Below are 6,261 nucleotides of genomic sequence, written 5' to 3' on the forward strand. Positions count from 1 at the left end.
ATGGTTTGGTTTCAGGATAGAATTCCCCCGTTTTTTTTCCCATTTTCCTCCATCATCTCCAAGCTCAGGTCTGTGGACTGTACCATTGCGACTGAGGTGTGGTGGGCCTGTGGAAGAGTGGACCAAACCATTCCACTCTGAATACAAGGGATAGGAGGAATTGGACAAGCCTATAGAACCCAGGTGTGGGTCTGCAGGGATATGGAACAGATTGGAAAATACCATTAACAAAAGAGGGGGGAGGTAAATTGGCTTGTACTACTGCATGGTCCGCATGGAGGGGGGGAGATGGAACATATTTCTGTAGCCAAGGGAGAAGAGATGGTACCATTATGATAGAAAAGTAAGCCTGGAAAGGACCTCAAGAGATTATCTACTGCAACAAGGGATTGCACATAATGGGTGGGGTACAAGAAAATGGAAAGTCTTATTGCAAAGGTCAGAGGGGGGGAACTTTGCACAGGGGCAGAAGGGAACGTACCATTAAGTGATCCATATACGGATAACAGCCCAGACTGGATTATTCCATAGCCCCTTGGCAGGGGAGGGAAGGAAATGGAATGTACCATTGTGTAGAACAGAATAGAATAAACAATGCCGGCAGTCCTTGACAATGAACAGCACTTACGATCTTTATAAATTTACACCCTGTTTGGAGGTTCTGACGTGGGTTTCGATTTTATGATGCTAGATACAGCTGCCTCAAGCTGGTAAATCCCTTGTGGTGGGGGGGAGGGAAGAGGTATAGGTGTGAGGGATCAATGCCCCCATAGCAAGGGAGGGATTGGGGCTGGGACTGGGGTGAGGTCGCTCCCACCACTGTGATGTAAAAATCATGGTTCATTTCTTTGGAGGCTCATTGAATAATAATCCTTAGGCACACATTGTTGGTGAGACAAAAGGTATATATTTGCAAATAGGGTCAGAGGGAGAAGACAAAAGATCAAAACCCTCTGCCCCCCCCCCCCAATCATTAGCAGGCTTTTATCCCCTCTCTTCTGGCACGTGTACAGAAGCAGGAACTTTTACAACTCATTTCCGGTTCATACAAACATGCATGTGAATACATCAGATCATGCATCCCATGTGTATTATAATTAACTACTTAAGTATGCGGGGCGGATAGGCTTAATATGTATTAGGTTATTGCGCTTGCCCAGAAAGGACTCGAGGTTATGAAGGGTTTAACTTCAAGGCTAAGATGGCAATTTACTCCTATCTGCATGAGAATGCTAAGGAGTATAAGCTTTACTGTAACAAAGAGATAGTAAATTTGCAAAACAAAGAGAGAGTGATACCTTAGTACAAAGAGCCCTTTGGTAGTTTTTTCTTCAATTTCCAACCCCCCCTTCCCTCTCTCATTAAGGAGACAAGGAGGGCTGGCAGCCGTGCTTATTCAGAGGACAACACTATTGATGGGAGCTAACAGCTATTGATAATGCATTTTTAATAATATTTCTAACAACTGTGTGCTGCCGGTCCAGGAGGGCATGGGAGGGGGTGTACCCCCAGATCTGCGTGGGGTGGGCAAGGCCGGGGCTGTGCTGGGGTCGGGCAGCAGAAGGTGCTGGGAGCAGGGGCTATGCCCTCCTGCCACTCACCCTGCTGGGGCGGGGCAGAGCTGCCTCCGGACAAGCTTTTTTTGTTTTTTTTAATATTATACCATTTCATTAGAAAAACAAACACTATCAAACATATTAAAGAAGGGGAAACAAACAAAACCCACCTGAGGTATCACAAAGTTAATACAAATTCAAATTTACAAATTTACATAATATTCACATAAGAAATACCACTTTCTAGTAGCTGGAAAACTCCTTCAGGAATATTGCACCCTTGCTTCTAATATAATTACAGGTTCTGACAAATCCCTCACCCACTCTTGGAGACCCTTTCCACTTTATTGGCAAACTAGGCACTACTGAACACATTAAGGAAAAAAGGATCCCACCTGAAGTATCACAGAATTAATACAAATACAATGTCAAGAAATTACATACTATTCACATAACCAATGTCGCATTCGACTTGCTGAAGATTCCATTCAGGGAACATCTTACCCTTGACATACAACGACAGATTGACCCCTTGATACCTAATAGGAAAATAGTGAGAAACTCCCACCCACTCTTGCTGACAACCATGCTGTCCCGTAGACTATCCTATGTCCCTCCGGACAAGCGTGCAGGAGCAGGAGCACCCTAATCTCTCCCAGTGTCTCCTGGACAAGCAGTGGCTTCGTCCCACACCCCCTCCTCCCCCGCTGCTGTAGTGGGGTGAGTGATAGCAGGGCATGAGGGGGTTGTGTGCTCCCAGATCAGGGCAGGGCAGTGGCTATGGGGGCAGGCTGCAACCACTCTAAAATCTGCTGTAGCCCCTGCTGCTCACCCAGAGTGCAGCCTGGTGTAGCCCCCGCCATGCTGTAACACCTCTCGCCCCGCCAGGGGGGCGGGGCAGGGGGGGGCACAGGACAAAGCTGCTGCTTGTCCGGGAGCCATGGGGAGGTCAGGGCAGCTCCCACTGCTGTGCGCCACTTGTCCAGAGGCAGCACAGTGGCTCTGCATCGATCCAGAGTGGCAGAAGGGCATAGCCCCCGCTGCCAGTGCTTTCCACCGCCCGCCCAGAGTGCAGCCTTGGACCCACCCACTTGGTGTAGATCCGGGAGCACGTGCTCCCCCCCGACCCATGCCCTCTTAGACCGGAGGCAGGAGCAGCAGCAACAGCTGATGGACAAGCTGCCAGATGAGCAGCTCCTAGACTGACAGCGCACAGCAGTGGGAGCAGCCTCAGCCCCTCCCCAACTAGGCAGCGCTTGCCCCAGCTCCAATCCCACCCTTGCTGCAGGGGTGTTGATCCACCCCCGCACCTCTTCCCCCCCCCAAGGGACTTACCAGCTGGACACAGCTGTGTGTAGTGTCTTAAAGGAACCAATCCCCCTTTTATAACATTGTTCCTATGGGGAAATTGGTTCCAATTTACAATATTTCAACTTAAGATGCCATTTTCAGAAACCCATTGTGTCCTAAGTCTGAGGGCTGCCTGTACCACTACTGTCCCAACTGGGGGGTGGATTGTCAAACTTCCAACCTAGCTGGCTGGAAATAGGAAATGGAAGATACCACAGGGCAATGGGGGTGTCCAGAAAGAGTGAGGCAGAAGGCTGTATTATAAAAGACAAGTCTGGGGTAGATGGGCAACAAAAGACACCACTGCACAGCCCAAATAGGGAAAGGGATAGAGAATGGAACACCATTCACCAGAGGGGAATACCATTGCACTCAGAGGGGAAATAAAAATGGCAGATTCCACTGCCCAAAGCAGGGATAGAATGGAAGATACCATTGCATAAATCAGATAGTGGGGACAGGCTGCACCATCACTATCTGTTGTGGGTGAATGCCCTCAGGCACTGAGAATATTCCACGATGGGGGTGAGGGGGAAAGGCCTGTCTTAGCTTTGCCTCTTTACCTTGCCCTGCCCCCCAGGACCTGGGACAGACACTCCTTGCCAGGTATCAGCCAGGGTCCTGGAGGGGGAGCTGAGTAGCCCACTGGTGTCCTTGTTACCTGCTTTGGGCCCTGGTCCCCATGTCCAGAATGAGGTCCTTCCATGATTAGGGGGCGTTAAAACCTCACTGCCCTGAAGGGGGGTGGGGTATTGAAGGTCCCACTATCTTAGGTCCACTGGGGAGGAATGGAAGGTTCCAGTGCCCAGGTCCATGGGGGATTGGTTTGGAATGTTCCATTGCCTTGGTCCTCTGGGGGGAGGGGCAAAGTGTTGAAAACTCTCATTGCTCTGGTCTGTGAGGGACAGGGATTAGGGGAGAAGGTACCACACGCACACTCCAGGGTATCCTGGGGGAGCACCCACCATTGGCACTCTGGGACTCCGATGAGGCAGAAGCAAGGCTCCACCCGGGAAGAGGCAGTGACGCACAGCACCAAGTGTCCAAACTGAGTCGCTGCAAGGAGATCACACCTGGGCACTGGGGGGGAGGGGCAGACAGAGGCCATGGGGGAGCATAGGGACAGTGTTTAGTGTGGGGGGAAGGGCAGGGATGAGGGAGAGGAGAGAAATTGAATGAATTCTGAACCCAGATCCCCCCTCACCAAACTGGAAGGGGAAGGGAAGGGAGGGGCAGGGGGGTTTCCAAGGTGCCTTGGTGGTAGAGAGGTGTCTTTATACTGGGTTCTTGTAGACTGTATCACCCCCTGGGTATAGGGGGACTTGTGGGCTCTACACCTCTCCTGGACTTTTTGGGAAGGGCATCACTATATCCTGTACCATCTCCCCATTGCATTAAAGAGGTGTGGAGGTCCCCATGGATCATATCATCGCTGCATGGTGTACAAGAGAGAAACTGGCTATACTATTTATTCTGGGTACTGTAGACTGTACTGTGGCCCCCGAATATACGAGGAAAGAGACTTGGGGATCATGATTGACCACAAGATTAATATGAGCCACCAATGCAATACCACAGCTGGCAAAGCAAATGAAACTCTGGCTTGCATTTACCAATGACATCCTGGGTCTTGCTCAAGATGCATCCTCCTGCTGTACTCAGACTTGGTGAGGCTGCGGCTGGAGTACTGCATCCAATTCTGTGCTCCACAATTTAGGAAGGATATGGAGAAGCTTGGAAAAGTCCAGAGGAGAGCCATGCACATGATCACAGGGCAAGAGAACAGGCCTTATGAAAAGCGGCTCCAAGATATGGGACCCTTCAGCCTGGAGAAGCGCAAGCTCAGAGGTGACTTGGTGGCAGCCTATAAGTACATAAACGGTGTGCATCATGATCTGGGGGAACGCTTGTTCACCAGAGCACCCCAGGGGATGACAAGGTCCAACGGTCACAAACTCCTGCATGACTGTTTTAGGCTGGCCATAAACTTCTTTACTGTCTGAACTCCCAAGGCCTGGAACAGACTCCCTCCAGAGGTGGTGCAAGCACCTACTCTGGACACTTTCAAAAAACATTTGGATGTTTATCCTGCTGGGATCCCTTGACCCTAGCTGACTTCCTGCCCCTAGGGTAGGGGCAGAACCTGATGATCTTACAAGGTCCCTTCCAGCCCTAATGTCTATGAAATCTATGAGGACATCCTATGGATTGTATGGTATCAGCTGAGTATAAGAGGGAATCCCTGAAGACTATAGAAAAAGTTTTTGAGAGCCCTATCATTTCCCCTGCATGTATAAAGGGGTTCCTTATGGGTTGTATTAATCTGTTGCAAGAGGGAAGGGGTTGCTTACCATGTGTGGGGACAAGGCCATTGCCACAGTGCAGGCTGAGACGGAGGTGGGGCCCTCCCTGGTAGATCCAGTCCAGGGCCTGGGTGTGTGTGAGGTTCTGGGCTGGCATCCATTAATCTCCACCACCTACTCACCTGGGGAGGGCAACGGGCTCTGATGATCCCATGGAGCCACTGGGAGGTGCCCCAGCACCCCAACACTCCACAACAACCCCCTTGCCTAAACATCACCCCCACTTCCAGCTCCATAACGCCCCCTGCAAATACACAGAGCTCCCTCTGCTCCCTACACCCCTTTGTACCTATAGAAAAGGCCCTTGTGGGTTGTACCATCTCATCTGGTTATACAGGGGTCCCTATGGGCTGTACCATCTTCCCTAAGCATAATGGGTGGGGAGACACCCTATGGGTGTACAGCAGGGTTCCTGTGGACTGTTCCATCTCCTCTAGGTGCCGGGGGGGGGCGGGATATGAGCTGTGCCAGCTCTCCTGGGTGTATCGGGGGGCAACACCCTGTGGCTTGTACCATTTCCTTTGAATGCATAGGAAGAGTCCCTTTGGGCAGTACCATCTCCCTCAGGTGTATGGGAGGCCCATACAGGCTGCTCCAAGTCCTCTAGGTATAAGTGTAGAAATTTTACTAACAACATCGTAAATAATAGTGTAGCAGTTAAACTTCTACAGCAAACTCAGCCTCCAAGGACAGGCTGATAAGACTCTGCAATGACCGAATCCTATTCGCTTTGAAGTCTGAAGTAAGTTTCCTCCCTATTAGTTACCATTTCTAAAGTAAGTTTCCTCCCTATTAGTTACCATTTCTAAACAAACATGTAGCCAAAAACCAGTTTTGAAACAATTAAGAGTTTTCCCACACTTGATGCAAAAATCGCGGTTCGTTTCTTTTGGAGGCTCGCGAATAATAATTCCTCAGGCACACACTATTAGCAACACAAAAGGTATATTTGCAAATAGGGTTGGAGTGAAGACAAAAGACCACTCCGCCCC

Source organism: Crocodylus siamensis, chromosome 8 (genome assembly GCF_052110815.1).
Source record: "Crocodylus siamensis isolate JL-2025a chromosome 8, ASM5211081v1, whole genome shotgun sequence".
NCBI lineage: Eukaryota > Metazoa > Chordata > Crocodylia > Crocodylidae > Crocodylus > Crocodylus siamensis.